The sequence below is a fragment of the Pseudorca crassidens genome, chromosome 17, assembly GCF_039906515.1.
Source record: "Pseudorca crassidens isolate mPseCra1 chromosome 17, mPseCra1.hap1, whole genome shotgun sequence".
Taxonomy (NCBI): Eukaryota; Metazoa; Chordata; class Mammalia; order Artiodactyla; family Delphinidae; genus Pseudorca; species Pseudorca crassidens.
In genome coordinates, this window is record NC_090312.1 from 51,873,371 (window position 1) to 51,895,378 (window position 22,008).

At 38.8% G+C, this 22,008-nt stretch overlaps 1 protein-coding gene across 39 annotated transcripts in view; it reads left to right on the plus strand.

Annotated features, from left to right (window-relative positions):
- LOC137210245 (UDP-N-acetylglucosamine--peptide N-acetylglucosaminyltransferase 110 kDa subunit-like) overlaps nt 1-22,008 on the plus strand; it is a 168,726-nt gene that overhangs the window by 13,426 nt on the left and 133,292 nt on the right. The window contains exons 4-5 of one of the 39 annotated variants that reach the window (XR_010936412.1): nt 461-503; nt 4,959-4,977. The exons of 34 other annotated variants lie outside the window; for them this stretch is intronic. The gene's annotated coding sequence lies outside the window, so the exon portion shown is untranslated. Of the gene's footprint in view, nt 1-460; nt 504-4,958; nt 4,978-15,642; nt 15,785-22,008 lie in introns of those variants that run through there. 4 more of the 39 variants (XR_010936410.1, XR_010936413.1, XR_010936415.1 and 1 more) reach the window with 4 other exon arrangements.

Below are 22,008 nucleotides of genomic sequence, written 5' to 3' on the forward strand. Positions count from 1 at the left end.
GGGCAATTACTAGACCCCTTCTCCAGCTGGTCAGGTGTAAGGTCCTGTAACTCTATTTTTGGTGAATGCCTCCAGGAGAGTCTGAGACAGATGTTCTCAGTTGTCGTCAACCTTTAGTGTGCATCAGATTTGCCTGAGAATATTGTTAAAACACAGATTGCTGGGCTCCAGTGCCAGAGTTCTAACCAGTTCCCAGATGTGGCTGATATTGCTGGCCCAGGGACCACATTTTGAGAACCACCTTTCAAAACTCTGCAGTATGCGGTTGTGTGTGTTGTGAATGAGACGGGCCCAGAGAACCAAAGGAGGGCAAAGGGACTCTGCCCTAAATTAGCCAAAGGTAACAATAGCAGCTAGAATTGATTGACCCAAGAAAAAATTATAAGAACTTTACCTGCATTTGCTCATTTAATCCTTTCAGTAAGGTACATAGGTGCTACTTAGTGTTCCTCTTTTACAGGGGTGTCCAGAGAAGGTAACTACTTTGCCCACGTCCTGAACTGGTAAGTAACAGATTAAGAATTCAAGTCTAGGAAGTCTGATTCCAGAGCCCACACCTCTACCCTTTCTGCATGTAGAGAGGAGTAAAGGGTTGTCAGTGAAGCCTTCCTGGGGGCCCTGGCCTCTGAGTGTAGATAGAAGGATGAGTGGACATAAAGATCATTATTTGTGTGTGGTGGGGGTAGGGGAGGAAGTATGAGGGCTTCCAGAAGAGCCCGCCCTCCCCATACATCTGCTCTAAGCAAGTCTGATGATCAGGAGTCCGGAACATGAGTATGACTATGGGATACTGAGAAGGGTTCTAGAACCCTGGGGTTAGAGTTCTGGATCAGTTAGTAGGTAACAGAAAGTGAATGAGTGATTTACCTTACTTTCCACGGGTAGCAGGAAGTTTGGAGATAGTCTCTCTAGCGTTAGTACAGCTGCTGAAGGGCATCACCAGGGGACTGGGTTGCTTCGCTCTTCCAGCTTCCACATCTCTAGCACGTCCACATAGCTTCATAGTGACCCCAGAATCTCCAATAGTGTTCCAACAATTTGGGCAGGAAGAAAGAAAAGGAAAAAAAAAAAGAAATTAAGTAAGAAAAAAAAGGCAGTGTCTAACTCAGAGAGCAAATTTTTTACCACAGGTGGTCAGCAGACTTGCACTTAGATCTCATCAGCTCGGATTTTAAACTGGCCACCTTAGCCTTAAGGATAATGGGGTCTCCTAAACCAGGGCTCTGATAGTAAGGAATAAGGAGAGAGTGGTACTGATTAGCAGTGCCTGCTGTCCCAAACAAATATTACCCCCAAACTATTTTTTTTAATCCTATATTTTACTTTAAAGAATGGAGGGGAAACATTATGTATCTGTAAATAGCCTTTTAGAAAGGGTACAATTATATAGTTATACAACCCCCTGGAGGGCTCCTTTCTTCTAAAATCTCTTTAAAAACTGTTCAAGGTTAAGGACATTTTTAACTTAATTTAGTAACTTGCAGTCGATTATCTTGGAATGACATCCTCTCTCTGCAGATGTTCTGTCAGGCTTTAGAAAATTCTAGAAGTGGACAGAGAAGTGTTATGGTACATGTATTTGCAATATGCACGTCTTTGAAATGAAATCCATTTAGGGAACAAAAGGCATTTCATGTCTTTGCTATACATTTTCACATATTTGCCTTTCCAGAATTCCTTTGAGCAAATCTGTTAGATGTAACCCATCCGTTTCTCCCGTCTGAATTCTTTATTACTAAACATTCTTCAGTATGCTCTCACTCCCCTCTGTCAAAGGCGTTTCTCTGGGTCCTCACCCTTCTCATCTCATATGTGAATGCGTATCTTAAACTGAAGCAACAGTCTGCTATGACTTCTCCATAACTTGAAGAACCCGTCTTTGTGGGAAAAAAAGTAGACTTACTAACTTAAAAGGTAAAATGCGCGCAATGTTTCTGAGAATTAAAAACTAAGATAAAAACATAAGCAAGGGAAAAAACTTACAGTGGATCCTTTTCAAAGACTTTATTTTACAGAGAAAGCAACTGAGGTTTAAAGAAAAAATGTGTTAGTTAAACACTAAGTAATATACCTTAAACCTCAGTGGAGCAACACATGGACAGTTCATTTCTCACTCACTCAGGAGTGTAGTATGGACTTTGGTGGTCTGAGGGTCAGTTTTCTGCTCAGTTATTCAGGGACCCACCACCTTCATCAAGTGGCTCTACGTTCGTCCTAAAAAGGAAAGGAGAGAGGAAGCTGCAAGCTACAATTATCAACTCGTTATCCTTCAGACATAAACTCTTCAGGTCACCTCTGGTCACATTCTTTGGGATAGAACCATACCCAGATGCAAGCGGAGATGGAGAATGTTGTTCCTATCTTGGTCCTAGTGATGCCTCTACAGGCTGGAGGAGCTAATTAAAGTGTAGTCAACAGCTTGTTGTTTCTGCCACAATGAGTGCTTAGCCTAAGGCTGTGGATTAATTATGTGTGTGTGTCACATATACATATAATAGACACAAACATATGTATGTGTGTGTATATATACATTTTTTAGCATGAGTTGACACATGGGGCTTCTGCCATATCAAGAGTACAAACTGCCTCTTGTTGCTTTTTCTTAATTGAAGTTGACTACTACTATCTATTTCCCTTCATTTTGCTACCTCCCCCCACCGCCTTTCAGTATTATATGAAAATTCTGAAAGAAATAATTTCAAAGTTTCCAGTGCTTTTAAAGGTAATAGAATACTCAGACCTTAACAATTTTCCTGTGTGAAACTTTTGCCAGACTAAAATGTTAACTTATGAAAAGTAAATTTAGATTGATACAAAAGAGAAAATAAGCTGATTTTTTTTTTTTTTACACAAATACCCTGAGCCAGGGTGGAAAATAAATGGAAAACTGGAGGAATTTAGATCCTTTTGTTGTAAATTTAAATATTTTTAATTGTAAAAATAATACAGGCTCATTGCAGAAACTCCAAAATTGAAAGGATTTAAAGAAAAAAGGAAAAATAACTCAAAAATCCCATTTCTGATAAATCATCTCTGTAACATTTTTGAGGGTATCTTTTGAAACTTTTTTGTGACGGGGTGCATATAAATACAATGCAAGTATAAAATACCTTTAATTATTATATCAAACTACAAAAGAGTTCTATAACATTTTTATTTAGTAATATAAGTATGATTACTCATCACCTAATAAAAATCTGCAGCATCATTTTTAATGGTTGAACAGCATTCTATTATTTATTTAACCAGTCCCTACTGTTCAACATTTAGATTATTCCTGTTTTGCTTTGCTAAACAATGAGACAAGCATCCTTGTTCATATGTCTTTGAGCATTTGTTTATTTCCTTAGAATGGACTTCTAGAACTTGAATGGCTGGTTGTCAGTTCTGGTACATACTGACATATTGTCTTCCAGAAAGGTTACCGTGCTTTTTATTTCTACCAAGAATTTAACATCCAATGTGGTTTCTTACACACACTCATCAGTACCAGTATTATCAATATCAATACCAGTATTATCAAGTTTTTTAAAACTTTGTCATTCTAGTCAGTAAAATATGACACCTGAATTATTTTATTTGTATTTCTTTGCTTAATAATAGCAAGGTTGAACATATTTTCATATCTTTATTGGCTGTTAATACTTTTTAGTTTGTGACTTTATGACATCCATTTTTCATCGATGTATAACAACCTTTTATATATCAATGTGTTTATTTTGTTTGTTGTAAATGCAATTTTTTTCTCTTCATTTATTAATTTTTATTTTGTGTGTGTTGAACTTCTTTAATATTGTCAAGTCTATTCAAAAACCCTTTAATGAACACAACAAATGTGGAAAATCAGTCATTCTCCTGCATTTTGTAATCAATGTATTTCCTTTTGGGCAGTATGGAAATGTAGGTTCTTATTTCATCTTATGGTTGGAAAGAATCTATTCCCTCGGAAAGGGATTATAGTCTCCATGATGCAGTAATGGGAGATTTTATAGGGTAGGCAGGGTCTACAGAAGAAAAAACCCTAAATCACACTCCATTGGTGGTTGCCTTATTTATAAAAATGGCATTTGAGGTTGTGTGACTGCCATCAGGTAAGCAAAATTAATTTTTAGCATGAAGTACTCCTATCAGCAAGAACAGCCTAGGATAGGCTAGCAGTAAGAAGTGAGGGGTTATGGGATTGGGGCATAGCCTCTGTTTCCTCCAATACAGCTGGAAATTTAAACTCCGGGGTTCCTGCTTGATCCAATCAGCCCAGCTAGTATGTGTTGCCAGGTAGGGTGAATAGACTCAGAAGTACAAGAGCTCATCCTTGGTCCCCTCTGGAAATGAGCAGAGAATACTGTGTCAAGCAGAGGTGATCAGTCCATGGTTTGGAGACTTGGATCTCCCCACAGAGTCCTTAAAGTCAGGGTGAGACAAAATGCCAATACAGATTATATTGATGACAGTATCAATGAGGTGACATTGAGTCCTTTGACCCAACGTGTGTCTGCAGTGTGCCATCCATTAGTAAATGGGCAAAGCCATTTGACAGATATGTCTGATACAATGAATGAATCTGACACTCACAGTTTGAAAAACTGAAACTGTATCCATTTGTCAAGAACAGTGGCTACTTGTTCTGCTTTATTCCCCCTGGTAGAACTAGGTAACGTTGCAGGCAGTAAGACGTTCCGGCATTTCACCCTGGAGTAGCCCCAAAACTGAAGAAGGTGTCTTATCAGTAGTTAGCTCCTTATCACCAAGAATATTAAAGTAGATTTGTATGATTAGCAAATTAAAGAGACTGTAGTGCCTACCACTGCTGTATTCACTAAGGCACCCAAGTTATTCTAAAGAAATCCTAATAATACATTAGGACTGTTTTGAATATTTTTATTTGATTAGCCATAATCTTCTAGTTATAACATCCATCACCATTTTGACCACTGAAAGTTGGCCTTCTTTTCTTACAGCCTAGCCCTGTGGTCTTGGGCTAATCACTAACCTGCTTAGATACAATTTTCTTCTCTATGAAATAGAAACAATATTATATGCTTTGAAGGTCTGCAGGAAGATGAGCTGTAATGTTTATCAAGTGCCTAGTAAGTAGCCTGGCCCATAATAAATACTTGGCTAATCGTAGATGTTAGTTTCATTTTTAGTTTTATTTCCAAACATTGCTCTTTACTTTTGGAACTCTAAAATTTGTTTTCAGTGTGGAGGACTTGTTGTTTGGATTCCTCCAACACTCTCTGTATATTCTGTACTTCTATCCCTACATCATTTATATTAATGGAATAAATGATCTTTGGTCTGGTGATTCCAAGGTGACGAGGAGCTAAGTGGAGGTTCAGTATACACGTGGAAGTATGGATTTTCATGCCCAGTGCAAATGTGGGAAAGGCATTATTCCCACATTATAAAGGGGGTAAAGACCTCCAACTTGAGGAGACTCTGGGTTGAGAGACGAGAGATCCTACAGGGTACCACAGGGGCTTTTATGTTCTGTAGCAAGACTTTGCACCTTATACCCTTGTAGTTAGAAGTAAAGCATACCACATAACTAATATCTAGTAAGCATTTGAGTTAGAATAGCTACCATTTAGTTAACGTTTCCTTTGTGTTAAGCATTTTACAGTTACAACATATGGATGGATACTATATTGTAATGGTTAAGAGTGTAGTTTTTTGAGCTAGATAATCCTGGATTGGAGTCTCATCTTTATTACCTCTTTTTTTCCTGTTTTATTGAGGTATAATTGACAAAATTGTAAGATAGTCAAAGAGTATATCATGATGATTTGATATACAGATGCATTGCAAAAGGATCCTTCCCATCACGTTAATTAATACATCTAACAGCTCATGACACCTTTTTCCTTTTTTTCTTTTTTTGGTGAGAACACTTAAGTTCTGTTCTCTCAGAAAATGTTAGTTATACAATACAGTATTATTGACTGTAGTAACTATGTTATACAGTAGATCCTCAGACCTTATTCATCCTGCAGCTGAAAGTTTGTACCCTTTTACCAGTCTTCCCCTCTTTTCCCCACCCACACCCCAGCCCCTGGCAACCAGTTTTCTACTCTGTTTCTATGAGTGTGGCTTTTTTTCTTTTTAGATTCCATATATAAATGATATCATTCGTATTTATCTGGTCTGGCTTATTTCATCAGCATAATGCACTCCTGTTTCATCTATATTGTCACAAATGAAAGGATCTCCTTCATTTTTTTAAGGCTGAATAGTATTCCATTACCTCTTAAATGAGTGACTTTTGGTACATTGTTTACACTTTCTAAGCCTCAGGGTTTCTTTTCTTCTGTAAAAAAAAATATATATACTAACAGGTTATTTTCTGATATGTGGAATGTTTGTTGAATCAACAAATATTTAGTTGAGATCATAAATGTGACACTTAGCACTGTATTAACATTTATTAATACTCTCCCTGTTAATTTCTACAGTTAATTGTATAATAAGTAATAATAATAGTACTACTAGTTTTAGAAAGTGCATAGGATGTGCCAGGCATCATATACTGTACTACCCTCCTTCATTTGTACCACAAGTTACATGTGGATATCATCTTCCACGTTTCCTTTAGAGAAAATTGAAGCTCAGCAAGATTGAGTAGCTTGCTCCAGATGTGAACTCAGGTCTGAATCACTCCACATAGAGGTTCTTAATGACTCCATGTCTTTAATTCCACATCTGCATTTGTTTGTTGTTGGTGTTTTTAACTTTTCAAGCATCTGATCTGAAATTCCTTTCTCTTTGGGGAATTTTCCACTTTGTGGGTCTTGGTGAGAAACAGAGCCTTCCTCTCGTTATACAAGCTGAACATGTCAGATACACTGTTTACTCACATGCTCAGTCTCCCTTACAGATGGAAAACAGTCGGGCGACCTCGGGTTGGCCAACTGCACCCCTCTCTTGGATTTTGAATTACAAATAAATGATGTAAAGAAGCAAGGCCAGCAGTGCTGGGTCAACCTCCTGTTTCCTGTTCCTGCTTGGTAGGAAGGCCAGCTAGGACTTATAACATCACTTTGGCCTGATCCTATAATTGCAATAGCATAGCCTTGGCTTTCGGTTGTTTCGTCTGCTTCTAGTTACTGAGGCCTAACCATAAACTTCCAAAAGTTTCCTTTCTGCTCAAATTAGCCGTATCTGGTTCCTGATGATTACAAATAAGACCTTTCCTGATATACAATGGTGACCTACTTATCCAGGCAGACGTAACATCGTCCTGGCAGGGACAGAGGGCAGGCAAGTTCCTTGAACAGCTGAACAAGAAGAAAAAGACCTAAGAAGGAAGAATTGAAGCCAGTTCTGCTTGTGTTATAATTCTACCCGCAGCTGCCTCTGTTTCACAGACCACATGCTAAGGACCATGTCCCTTCCCCTGTAAAAGACGAGCAAAGTAGACCCAGGCCTTCCAACCCAGAGACCAGCTGAGCTGTACCGTGGGCAATCTAGAATGTGAAAGACTTCACTCAATGTCTTTGTCACTTGACACATTGTTCCTCTCTTTGGGAAGTAGCTTCTTTGTGTGACAAGAATGTGCTAAACCAACAGTTAAGTGGACAGAGGTGAAAGATGCCAAAATTAGCTACAGAAAAAAAGGCGTAAAGACTTGTATTTTCTGTTATTTGAGGGTGTTAAGACCCCACATAGAATATGAGTCCTTTAAAGGAAAGTTGTGAATGGCCCAGGGAATGTTGAATTTCCACGTGGCAATATGTTCGTGATCGGTCATGATGATGATGATGGTAGCATCAGTAGCATTTATCAATGTTTCCTGGGTGAGAGGCACTTTATCCTACTGACCTTTTATCCCCATGACGACCCTGTGAAGTAGGAAATACTGTTTCAGAATCTTCAGGGTTTTTCTTTTTTTTTTTTATCAGGAATTTACCCTAGATCACAGTTGGGTGGTAGAACGACCAGAACTGGACACTTTCCTGAATTCCCAGAGTGTGATCTTAGCTGTTGTATTGCCTGATGCAGAGCCATGTAAATGTTGCCAAAGCAATGAAACGTGTACCTATTTCTAAGAGATTCTAAGTCAGAAGCTCTGGGGTTAAGTGCAGAGCAGTTGAGTGTGATTGTCTTTACAGACAGTAGATAACTTAAGAGAAGTTGTTTAAAAGTATATTTGCATATTGCACTACACTGTCATATCTGTGATTGGTTAGCTATTGAGTAACTAACACAAATCCCAATCCCAACTCTAATCTCATTCATCTCTTGTATGATATTTGACCTGAGGCAGGTTTTTTTTTGTTCTTCCCCACAAACACACATCGAACATCCAAAACATGCTTACCATTTGTGAGCATATTCTCTTAGTTATTTAGGAGTTGAGTAAGAGTGAGAGAGAAGGGCTTCCCTGGTGGCGCAGTGGTTGAGTGTTCTGCCTGCCGATGCAGGGCACGCGGGTTCGTGCCCTGGTCCGGGAAGATCCCACATGCTGCGGAGCGGCTGGGCCCGTGAGCCATGGCCGCTGAGCCTGCGCGTCCGGAGCCTGTGCTCCGCAACGGAAGAGGCCACAACAGTGAGAGGCCCGCGTACCAAAAAAAAAAAAAAGAGTGAGAGAGAAAAAGACACATAAATATGAAATACGGTCATCATTTTTTTAATATCCTTTATGTTGTTAATCTCTCTTAGCATTTACTGCCATTCACTCATTTGTATTATTTGGGGTATAGCAGTTTATTCACACAGCATTTTTACATATGGCTTATCATTTGTATTCTATTTTAATAACACTAATAATTATAGACTATTGACAAACTCATCAGACCCTACATATTCATTTCAAAATCATGAAAATAAGGGGGAAAATGAGGTGTAAAGTGGAAAATCCATGTGTACGTTTTCATACACATTGGTGGAATGAGGAGCTACCTGAATATATCACTCCTTTAGCTTTTCCTTCAAATGGTGCACTTTTTCCTCCATGCATAGGAGTCACTTCCATTAGGTAAACAGTAGTCTTGAGGGCAAACCTCAGAAGTAGAAATGGGAGAACTTTTCAGTTATGGTAAAATCAAACATATTTTTCTTCAGTAGTGAAAAAAAAAATTCTTCATGAGAAGTTCAACCACCGTGAGTTCCATGGTGAAAAACTTTCCACTTATAGATGCAACTTCCCCCAGAATTCTGAGAAATGTCGGTAGTAGAGAGGGGTGTTGCATACACCTGTTTCATTTCCCTCTGACTTTTCCTTCTCCTTTCTCTATTGACATTAAAATCTATAGTGAAAGCACATAGTAAGCAGTCTAGGACAATTGATATGACATTTGATCTAAATCACCAAAGTCTATTTTAGATGGGGATGCTATGAGAGTCACAGGAGGGGAAAAAATCTAGAATTATTCTTATGTGATCAAATGTACTAAAATAACAAAAGCAAATCTTATTTCTAGCTAATAAAATAGCATTCCTTATATGATGTCATATTATGGCAGAAAAGAAATATATGCGTCTATTTTCTTCTATATTAAAACTGCTAAGGAGTGGGGACCAATGAACTAAATCAATTGTTTTGAGTTCAAGTTGTAGTTTTTAGTAGCCATCCTTCTTAGCAAGTTTTCCGAAGCAAATGTAGTTCGTTTACTATCACCACTAAATGTGCCATTGTGTAGATTTGTGGAAAAAAGTATTGTCAAATATATATACTTCAAAATGATTTGTGTAAATTTATCTATTCATATTATTATTCTCCCCAAGTAAATCAAAATATACTATATACTATGTTTTTCTTCTATAGCTTAAAAGGGGAATGTATGTTGAAACTTATTCAAATATTTATTAGGTGTCTACTAAGTGCCAGGCACTCTACTAGGCAGTAGAGATGTTGTATTAGAGGTGGAAAATGTCCTTGACCTCCAGAACTGATACTCTTGTAAGAGAAATACCGGGTCAAACTAAGTCAACAGTTTCTTTGCTACAGAGCTTTTTACGAGTCTTGTGAATTATGAGTCTCTGATAAGGAGATATAGTGGACAACAGATCCCAAATTTATTTGAAATCTTTTCCTTCATGGACTGTCTCATAGGATTTATGATCCACTGAACACACCTTGAGAGACACTAGTATTCTGCAGTGGTTAGTTAATTGTTTTCTATTAAACAACTATATACTGAATCCATGATATTATTATCTGGATTTTTTGGAGGATACAATGATGTACATGGCCACTGTGATGATAAGGGGGTCCAGTTTAGTTAAGAAGAGAAACCACAGGAGCTGTAACTTAATGTAACAAAGAAATACACACACATATACATATATTTTTATGTAAATTATTATTTATATAGTATACAATGTCTTCTGAAGAAGATAGAGTTGTTTGTAACTTGGGATCTCACAGGAGGTTTCACAGAGAAGGTAGACCCTGAGCTGGGCAGAATTTCAGTAAGTTAAATTTGGTTCTGACTGTACGATAAAATCAGGTATTTGCACTGGTCAATCTGACCTTGATGGAACAGCATTCCATTTGCAGGGAATAGTGTGATCAAACATGCAGTGGTGGAGATTGCCAGCTTGTAATATTCCAGTACCTGGAAAGTGTTGGAACATCTGCTTTCTCCATGGTCTAGAAAAGTGAATCTCGAGTGAAATGCAAGTATAATGGAGGCCAGTGCTCTTTGCTTTGTACACTGCTTTGATTCTACAGCATGCAACAATGTAGTGATCTGTTTCAGATTGTCATTATTCCAGAGGGTTCTTAGTAACAGGAGTGGAAAAGGAAGACCTCTCTTCCTGTGTTTCTGCCCTATGCTCTTTTTTGTTGTTGTTGTTGCTGTACGCGGGCCTCTCACTGCTGTGGCCTCCCCCGCTGCCGAGCACAGGCTCCGGACATGCAGGCCCAGTGGCCATGACTCAGGGGCCCAGCCGCTCCGCGGCATGTGGGATCTTCCCGGGCCGGGGCACGAACCCGTGTCCCCTGCATCGGCAGGCGGACTCTCAACCACTGCGCCACCAGGGAAGCCCTGCCCTATGCTCTTAAGCCAGAAAAGGTACCAACATCACTGACCTGACCTTGTCTCAGGTATCTATCAGGATCTACTAGCATCATTCTAGTGAAAGGTAACTAGACGTCCAAAGGACTTAAAAGATACACTATAACCTTTGTATACTTTATATACCTGGTGAAACAAAAATGTCACCTGAGTGGTCCCCTTCCCTAGAAATACCAGTATGTTTTTCCAGTGCCTGGCAGAACTTTGCAGTTAAAACTGGGATAAAGGTGAAGAACAGTCTTAAAATTCTAGTCCTTGAACAGCACCTAACACACAACAGGTTTTCAATAATCTTAGCAACAGTATTCACAAATAATGACCATCAGCGTAACTGCTCTTTTGTGCCAAAATACATTACCATATTACTTTTTTTCCTTCAGCTTTACAACTTGGGTTCTATTATTGTTTCCGTTTTACAGATTAGGAAAGTGAGGCTCAGAGATGCTAAGTCACTTGGGCAAGGTCACAGAACTTGTAGGAGATAAACCTGCACTCTTACTGTTGGATCCTACAAACCAGACCATAATTTAAGTCCTTCAAAATATACCTCAGAACATTTGAGTAAATTAATGAATAAATCCTCCTAGTCAGACTGACCAGATCATTATATTAGGTTCAGCTGTAAGTGGAGGAAAGTCATAATCATAGTTGGACAGTTAATACAGTAATTTACTTGCTTTGAATTTTCTAAATGATGTTTAGCTGGTAGTTTCATGATGATAACCATCGAATAAAAACAGGCATATTTTGGTGTTTGGAATAAGATCTTATATTGAGTAAAATACATATTGATTCCTAGACCTATATGATGTGAGCAACAGATGACATTGAGATGCCATCTAGAAGTACTCCTGTGCAGTTCATCATGTCAACCCAGCTAATAATTTTAGAATGTTCAGAGTGAATAATATATGCAGCCATAAAGCATATTTATAATCAATGCAAATAATGTTTTTCCTATGCTAAACCCAGAGTTAAGTTATAACACGCATCGTAAGATTAATGGGCCATTTTTTCTTCATCACTTTGCTAAATTATTTAGTCTGGAAACCATTCAGAAGGTTGCGAATTGGAGCTGAGCAGTAGTAGTGAGACTGTGCCTCTGATGATGAAACTATTTCCACCCTGACCCCTACTGCTCCCTTCTTGGGAAAGAAGGCAACATTTCTCCTAGAAAAAGTCACAGGTTTATAAGCTGGCTTGTATAATACGTTTGGAGGAATATTGTGTCTTTTAAGCAGAGCCTATCTCAGCATATAAAATAATTTTTACCTACCATTTAATGAAATTAACACTCACTTTGAGGCTAGGTCTTTTGCCATTTGACTCCTGGATCACGTCTATGGATATATTTTTTTCTTGAGACGAAGTGTGAACCCAATATAGTATCCATCATTCAGTCTATCTAGCTGATGTACATCCTCTGAAACACAAGCTCCGTGAGGCCAGGCACTTTATCTGCTCTATCAGTGTAGCCCTGATGCCTAGTGTCTAGCTTTTGGAGATTCTTAATAAACATTTGTACTGAATAAGGTATGTACATGGTGAGCAAAAGTTGGCTTCCCATTTTACAGTCAAGAGTATCCCACTCATGTTCTGTGAACACTGGATAGCAGAATCTTACTATGTTATTTTTCTGTTCCCTTTGCAAGTTTCCTGAAAGGGCATTCCTGTCCTTAGAATGTCCATCTCCTCCCATCTTCCTGGAGAATAACTCTTCTTTCTTAAATACTTAGTTCCATTATTGACTCTTTAAGATTGAATTTATTACCTCCTTACAAACAGAAAAATGCAGTGCTGTTTTTTTTTTTTTGGACATTTATCACCAGAAAATTATTCTAACACCTGAAATTCTGGACCTAAAATGCCTGGACTAGTGGTTCTCAAAGTCTGGTATCCAGACCAGCACATCAGCTGCACGTAGGAATTTTTAGAAATGAAAGTCTTGGGCCCTGCTCCAGACCTACAGACTCGGACACTCTGGGGGTGGGGCCCACTACCTGTTTCAGCAAGCTCTCTTGGTGATGCTGATGCATACTCAAGTTTGAGAGCCACTGCTTAGACCTAGAACTTAAGGTTTAGGCTTTGGACAGATCTGAGTCCTAAACACTACTGAGACACTGGGGTGACCATGAGCAAGTTACTTCTGGGAACCTCTTAGCATCTGTGTGCCTTGCTTAGCTAATAGTGATTTTAATTAATTAGAAGAATGCACACGGTGTACTCAAGAGAGTAACCAAAGCATACTTTATGTTCCATAAATTCTAGCTGTTTACGATTATCATCAATCAGAGCTTACTGACACATCCTGAAGACATTCTTCTAATAAGTGTAATAATATGGTTTGTAAAATTAACAGCTTAGAAGAGCATATTACAAAGTTCATCAGACACGGTCTCAGCAGGAAATCAGGGGTACATCAATAAGGATAAATTGAGCCCAATGTAGAGAATCAAGAGATAGTGTAGTGCCCTGGGTTCAGTAAAAGTGTGGCTACTTTATAGGAGATGAAAGAGAAAGGAAGCCTTGCTGGAGAGAGAGTCCTTCCCAAAGATGCTGTGACGCCCCACAGAGAAGCACTATACGTTAGTTGGGGGATGCAGCCAACTCCCAGCAATTTGGCAAGAATTAATACCCTAACTTCACTCCCCTCCTTCGTTCCCTACAATCTTCTATTGGTACTCTTCATTGGTGAGCCAAACGGAAGCCAGAGCAAGGACACTTACTAAGATAGGCCATGCAAGCCATCCATATAGAGTTGGGTGGAGAAAGGATGTGGAAGGGCAAATAGGACATATTTCCTGTAGGTGGTGAGCGAGCTGTAAAATCACTCGCCCTTCTAACATCATTGCCATTGCAGGAGCACGGAGGAGCAAGTGGTTAGTTCTGACTTGGCAGATCCAGGAGACTGCAGGACAGAACTGGTATATGAGTTGGGCTTTAAAGGTAGATTTGAATTTTAATGGAGAGTATGGAGTAAGAAATGGTGAAGAACCAAGGGAAAGGGAGATTCATTGCAAATGGAGAAAAGAAAAGTGGCATAAAGATAAGAAAAGTCAAGACTTACGGAAGAGATAGCAAATACTCTGCGTGTGACTGGAGCAGAGAATGGGTAGACGAAGGCTGGAAGTTAAGATGAAGTCATCCTTGAATAACATTAAAGTTTCCTCCTTTAACCTCAATTTCCACCTTCTACTCCCTTCACTAACATTGGAAAATTAAAAGTGAATTTGACTGGGTTGGTGACAATGGCAGTATGAAGCAAAGAGAGGAGAATAAGAGTAAAAAAATTAGTAGTACCTTGGTGAAGCTGGGTAAATGATGGGTGGTGGTGTCACGTCAAAGCATGGGCAAGTGATTGTGACAAATATAGGCTTATTTCTTGACTATATGACTTCAGTTAAGGTACTTAAGCCCTCTAGGCTGCAGTCTCCCAACCTGTAAAATGGGGATAAAACCTCGCTTCCTCCAAGGTTTCTGTGAGGATCTAGTGAGAAATGGAAGTAAGAGTTGAGTCCAGTAATCAGTTTTTAATACATATAAACTAATGTGAGGATAAGGGTAAGAATACTTGCTATCATTTATTGAATACTTATTATGTGTCCAATATTGTGCTAGTCTATTTACATATCTTTTCTCACTTAGCTTTCTTTTCTCTTATCTGCCTTTCTATAGGCAAGAGATAACTGATGGCTCAGTTATGAGGAAACGCAGTTGTGAGGAAAATGTCAGAGGGAAAATGTACCAGAAAGTTAATTCCTAATGGATCTGTCAGCCTTAAACAGAGCATGTCTGTGCTAAACTGTGTAAAATATCTGTGCTAAAACTACTCAATTGGACAAGTTTTGATAAAGTATTAACTTAATGAATAGGCATAAACAGCTTGGAGCTTTTTGGAGGGTATGTGGTAATATTAGTATTGGTGTGATGACTTTTGAAAGTTCTATGGCGTATAGAAGTCAAAAAGAAGACCCGGAAAGGGGGAAAACTCTCTCTGAAAGTTATTGGGGAAGTCTGGCTAGTAAGACTCCAAAAGGGAGAATCAGTAAGAGGCCAGGTTATTCGTAGGCCTTCTAAGAATGTGTCCATGAGAAATATTTACAATGATTGGATGCCGGAATAAAGGAGAACACTGGCTCCATAAATGGTAACTTATTTTACACAAACAGGCTAATGATAAAAATAATGAAAATCTGATGGATTTTTGAGAGTTTCATTGACCAAACTGAGACAAAAGTGCATAACAGCTAGATGCTCATAGTTTTAATCAGTTCCCTTTGGAGTCAAGCAAAGATAGCACCTGAAATGGTAAGGGACGTTTATGCAAGGTCACAAAGATTTTTGGTGGTGCATTTGGGATATAAACCCATTTCCGTAAGAATTCTTTCAGAAGTCAAATGTTTTCTTGTCAAAAATAGCATGAACTTACTTCCAAGAAAAGTTCCTAAGAAAAAATAATTTGAGTAATGAAGAACACTGATGTGAGAGTTAATTTAAGAACCCAGAAATAGAGGTAAAGAGTAAAGCAATTATGGGTTAAGAGTCTGCATAGGCAGAAGGAGCGGAGCGGCTGCTGCTCAATGGTAGAAAAGCCGCCGGTGTTCTGACCAATTCGTCCCCCTAGCAGTTGCGGGGGAGTTTCCTGCCGGCGCGGCTGGAGTCTCTGTTTCTCAGGGTTCGGTGGCTGGAAGATGCTCCAGAGAGACGAGGCTGCGGCGGAGGAGGTGGCGGCGGCCGAATCGGCAACGGCGCTAGGGTGGAGAGAAGGCGGCGGCGGCGGCGTGCGGGGCCCAACGGTGTAAACAGCCCCGGAGGCGGCGGAGGCGGTGGCCAAGACCCCGAGGGGGAAGCGGCGGCTGAGCCAGGGTCGCGCCTCCGTTGGAAGCCTGGGCTGAGTGCAGCAGAGGGGTTCTGCGGCGGGCGCGAGCGGACGTCCTAGACCTCGCCTCCCTCCCTCGCCCCAGGTAAGGCCGCTGGGCGCCCCGCCCCAGGGGGAACGGCTCGCGAAGCCCCGGACCGTTTTCGGGGTGCCACCGAGCTGCGGCCGGGACCTCTCCCCGCTTAATCCTCGCTTCTTTCCCTCGGCCGCGGAGCCCAGAGGAGCCCAGAGGAGCGGGACGCCGGGCCTGGCTCCTGGCTACGCCCCTAACCCAGCCGCCGCCTCCGCGCTCGGCCGAGGCTGGGAGAGGCTCGGGGCAGGAAATTTTAGTTTGCTCCAAAGCCTGGAAGTAAACTGCTTGTCCCTGTTCTCTGCGAGCATCTCTTTCACCTGAAAGCACTGGGGCTACTCCAGGCCGTAACTCGTCCCTTCCTGGTGCATGCCTGTTTGAAAACACTACCTTTCCCATTTGTTTCCCCATTAGCTTCTGCCTTCCTCTGCGCTCCATTTCACTTCCTCGTTAAATCTTCTTTCTCGCTCTTCTGTCTACGCCTCTCACCACCTCCTTCCTCCTTAGCGACTTTATTTAAATCGTTTCTCTTTTTCTTCTCAGGAGACTCCGGTCTTCTCTTCCCTGTCTTCCCCAGCAGTCCTTTTCGGATGTCATTCTTTTTACTAGTGAAGTTCTTAAATGAAACTGCTATCGTCAGTATCCCAAATCTACCAGAGGCCCATTAAGAATAGACTCACCAGCTTTAAGTGGCAGATCAGTTTCTGATTTCACCGAGCCTAGCATCCTTTGTAAAAAATTGTATTATTAAATGTAGTGTGTGGAAATAGCCCTGAAGTTATTTTTAAAATGAAGGGCTCAATGAGTGTTGGAAATAGTTATTTCATTTTTCAAGTTGCATGACCTCTAATGTCAGATTGAGCAGATCTAGAACATTTTTGCCCATATTGTTTGGCAGAATGCTTCTTAAGCGTTTTGATAGCGGCTCACATTCATCACTATTCAAGTTGGCTTAAAAACAGTTTGAAAACTTTAGAAAAAAGACATTATGAGAACAGCTAGGAAGCTGTTTTGATGAAGTCACTGTTAAATACCTTTTAAAATAGGCTTCACATGTTTAATGTATCAAAATAAAGTTGGCGGGAGTCTTGTAAAAAGGATTATTTAGGAATTTGAGTAGTCTTAAGAGTTATGTAGCTATTTTGGGAAAAACATTCTTTTTCTGTTAACAAACGTTTACAACTCCTGTGATGTGAGAATTACCGAGGTTTACTGTGGGATTAACACAGGAACTCATTTTATTTGAGCTACTACCTGGATGTAGAAGTGGTAAATTGTTCCGGTTAGCGTAAATCAGTATGTAGAAGAAAAAAAAAAAAGTCTGCATAAATTTCCCTGGAAGGGGGATATGGTCAGAGATGGCAATTTGAAAACAGTGAGTCACCAAAAGTAAAAGTAAATTACAAGCTGTTTTGGGGGTCTTCAAGAGAGATTTTATAGATTGAACAACAACAGCAGCAAGGATAAAATATAACGCTGTCATGTAGACTGCAGCCTGAAAAGAAAGCATTGCAGAAAAGCCACATCATCCTGAATTTATATTTCCGTGCATTTGAACAGATTGGAGAGCAGTGAAGTTGTTTTAAGAGCGAGTGATTTAAGTCAGCCAGCTTGTGCATAATACGAGATATTTTTGCATTTACATTAACTTATGTCCATAAATAACGAACTTTAACAATGAACAAAATCCATAATCCTGATAATGCTAAGAAAACTGGAAAGATACCTTTACCTTGAAAAGACAGGATAAAGAAGACAGCATAGAAATTTAGGGAGATTGCAGTTTTGGAAAACTTACATTAACATTTATTAGCTGCTACAGCTTTGAAATGTGATGATTTAAAGAAAGAAGTAGACTGTTGATTTCTAAAAGGTAATGTGTTGGCTGAAAGAGAAGAGAATCTTGTTGAGACCTAAAGTGTTCTTTTAAGGATACATTTCAATGTCATTTCAAAAAATAAACACATTTCCCATAACAAAACAGTGAGGTTAATGGAATAATGCAGGTGAAAGCTTTTTGGCCCGAAGGAGTTCCATCCTTTGGAACAAAGTTTTATTGTTGAACACACCATGACCCAGGCCTGTGAGTGCCAGCACAGTGGCTGTTTTTACAAGATCTGGTACAATATTCACAGTAGTTCTGGCCTTAGCACTAGGCAAGGATCATTCTTTTTGTATCTTCCTGATTTCTTCCTCTACAGAAATGGGATAATCCCTCCTCTTCTAAACTGGAAAGTAGTTTCTTCCCTCAATAAAACTAGTTTCTTCTCCAGGTTGAGCTTTTCCAACTCTTAGAGGTCTAAAATGAATGATATGAAACATACTGTATTTGCATCTATTTTTATTTAAGAGTTATCTAAGGAGATTTATCTAATTAAATAGGAATTTCCTAAGAGATGCCAAAATAAACAATCAACAAGTTTTCTTTAAAGATCATATATATTATATAACAAGATCCACCTAAGAGTTAAAATATAAGTAGGTATACAATTTAACTATTTGAAGATAATTTTTCTTCTTACCACTGAAGCAATAAGCAGGTAGTAGTACAATTTGGGGAAAACAATATTTCTGGCTTTTGTTTGTTTTATTTTAATTTGTGATATTCATGAGATCTTTTGTGAAGCCTTTGGGTATATAGTAAAATTCATGGGTTTTTAACTTTGTATTGACTCGTATTTTTGTAGATTTTAAATTTTTCTTCTGGCTTTAATTTATACTATCTCCTTTTACTTTTTCATTTAGAAATAATGTATTTTTCTCAGGATTGCAATCTCAGTGCAGTCCTCTACTTTTCTATTTGTTGGACGTTCTCTTAGACGTCTACATTTTTGTCTAGTTAGTACATTTCTAGTTTTTTATACAATTGATAAGAACTCTTTAATCTTATGAATTCTTTATATTTACTCTTTGGAGACAAGACTTACAGGGATTTCCTTGGGCTTAAACTAGAAAGAAAAATGAATTTGCATATGAAATGTTGAAGGCTTTGTTACAAAGTGGGTTAACATTATATGTATGTTTGAAATAAACTACTTCAACCAGAGCACCTAGCTGTTAACCTCCAGATTAATATCTATCATAAAATATGTGCATGCTTCCAACACATGGCATTGCCTCCTATTACTGCATGTCCAGGAGAAATGGTTTTGTCTTGTAGCAAAAGCCATTAGCTCTTTGCACATTTTTTTTTTTTTTAATGACAGCTATCCAAAAATCAAGCTGAACCCTTGTATATGAGGACAATTTTTAGACAGGTCTAATATCCAGTTGTACCTTTCAGTCACTTAGAGAGAAGGCTTAGACCGCTGAAGCCCAAAGTCACAGGGTTTTAAGGATTATGGTGGTATATACCTCCAGGTTATAGGAAAAAAATGCGTTGTAGAAAATCCAAGTTAAATTAGGACTAAAATCCAAGTTAAATCTAGAGGTAAAGTTTTACTGCCCCAAATACTTGTAAACTCTAGGTTACTGCTCTGTTGTCCATTTCATCAGTTGCAGAATATTCAAGTTAGTCTTTCAGTGCTAACAAGAACATAAAAATGCATTATGTCTAAAAGCAGAACATGATTGCCAAGCCAGATCTGCTCATTACCTGAGAGTTTGGGGGGCCACCCAAGCGGCATCTACTTGTTTGCTACTGACCTTCAGTTAGACTTGCTCAAGAATTGTTACAATGTAATAACATACACCCTTATGTACTCTTGAGTTTATTGAAAAGACACAGCAAATGTGCACACACACACACATACACACCAGCACACCAGCACGCACCTACTCTAGAGCCTAGAATTTTAAGAGTCAGAACTTTTTATTTGCTTCTGGATTAAGATGGACCCTGTATTTCCTCAGCATGCTAATTAGAAACTCTATAAACAATTCAAAACCAGCTTCTTCAAATTCTGTTTTACAAAAATTGATGTTAAATATTGTCCTCAGAGAGTTCTACTCTGACTTTTCAAATTGTTTTTTTCTCCCTTCATGGGATAAACAGTTAGAGTTTCTTTTTGTTTGTTTTTTTATCTCTCATTGTAAAAAATTCTATCTTAAAAGCTGATTTATTATTTCTTCCTTAGCATGGATGACATGGGAACAAAGATGATATTTCATCAGTCTTGTTTTTATTTAAGTTGAAAGGTTATATATTTCTACTATCTATTGCAATACTGCTAAATATTTTTATAGTACTTGTAAATCTAATGACATTATTTTTTTAGTTTGTATTTAAGGCATTTACTCAAAAGGGACCATATGCCTCAGTTCATGTCACTCTATCATCAGTGTGTATGGTCACTCTATTTTCTAATACTTTTAAGATTGGTTTTGGCCCCGACGTTCCTCTGCCAGATTTATTTCCTTTATTTTCCCCTATATAGCACCATTTGGGCCATTTAATAAATAATTTCCCAACTCACCTTTCATAGTTATTTTAAACATGTGTATCTATTTGAAATACCGAATTGTTTTGTATTTTCTAATTTTTGCAAAAGTAGTATCGACTAAAAATCACATCCTATTCTTTTATTTTTTCTACACAAAATTATTGTTTTAAAATTTGTCTGTGTTGCTCCATAGAAATTATTGCTTCTGGCCACTGTCTAATATTCCACCATATGTTAATACCATATTTTGCTTATCCATTACCCTGGTGATACATACTTAGGCTATTTTCAACACTTTATGTCCACCATAGGCATTAATACACTCTTTCCATATGTCCCTTTGAGTAACAGTGCAGCTGTGGAATGGCTGAGGTAGAAGTCATATATATGCCTTATTTCACAGATTCCTCCCCAGAATAGCTGTACCATTTTCCCCTCACCAGCAATACTTGGAATTTCTCTCTTGCCATATCCTTTGTCACCACACGCTGTTAATCTGCATTTTTAAAAATTAATTAATTAATTTTTGGCTGCATTGGGTCTTCGTTGCTACACTCAGGCTCTCTCTAGTTGCAGCGAGCGGGGTCTACTCTTCGTTGTGGTGCGCAGGCTTCTCATTGCAGTGGCTTCTCTTGTTGCGGAGCACAGGCTCTAGGCGCGCGGGCTCATTAGCTGTGGCTCCCAGGCTCTAGAGCGCAGGCTCAGTAGTTGTGGTGCGCAGGCATAGTTGCTCCACAGCATAATTTGCATTTTAACTTCTGGAAATTTGGCATGTGTGGATTCATATGAAGTAAGGTGTTTTAATTCTGCATTGCTCTGATTCTAGAAAAGTTAGGTCTTCATATACTTTCTTGCTATTCATGTTTTCCATTCTGTGAATTGCCTATCATGACTTCGCTCATTTTTCTATTGAGTATTGTGTGTCTTTAGAGATGTAGAAGTTTTTGTATTCAGATGTTGAGTCCTTTATTGGGTTTTAGATAATGTATATGTCTTCTACCCATCAACTGTTTTTCAGTCTGACTTTGGTATCCTTTATTGTACATAAAATTCTAATTTTTTATTAAAGTATAATTGATTTACAATATTATGTTAATTTCAGGTGTACAACATGGTGATTCAATATTTTTATAGATTATGGTCCATTGAAAGTTACTATAAAATATTGGCTATATTCCCCATGCCCTACAATATATCCTTGTATCTCATTTATTTTATACATAGTTGTCTGCACTTCCTAATTCCCAGTCTGTATCTTGCCCCTCTCGCTTCCCTCTCCCCACTGGTAACCACTAAATTGTTTTCTATATCTGTGAATCTCTTTCTGTTTTGTTGTATTCATTCGTCTTATTTTTTAGATTCTACTTATAAGTGATATCATTACAGTATTTGTCTTTGTCTGACTTATTTCACTAAGCATAATACCCTCCAGGTCCATCTATATTGTTGTAAATGGCACAATTTAATCATTTTTTATGGCTGAGCAGTGTTCCATTGTGTACATATGGCACGTATTCTTTGTTCATTCATCTGTTGATGGACACTTAGGTTGCTTCCATATCTTGGCTATTGTAAACAATGCTCTTATAAACACTGGATGTGGGTGCACGCATCTTTTCAAATCAGTGTTTCTGTTTTCTTCAGATATATACCCAGGAG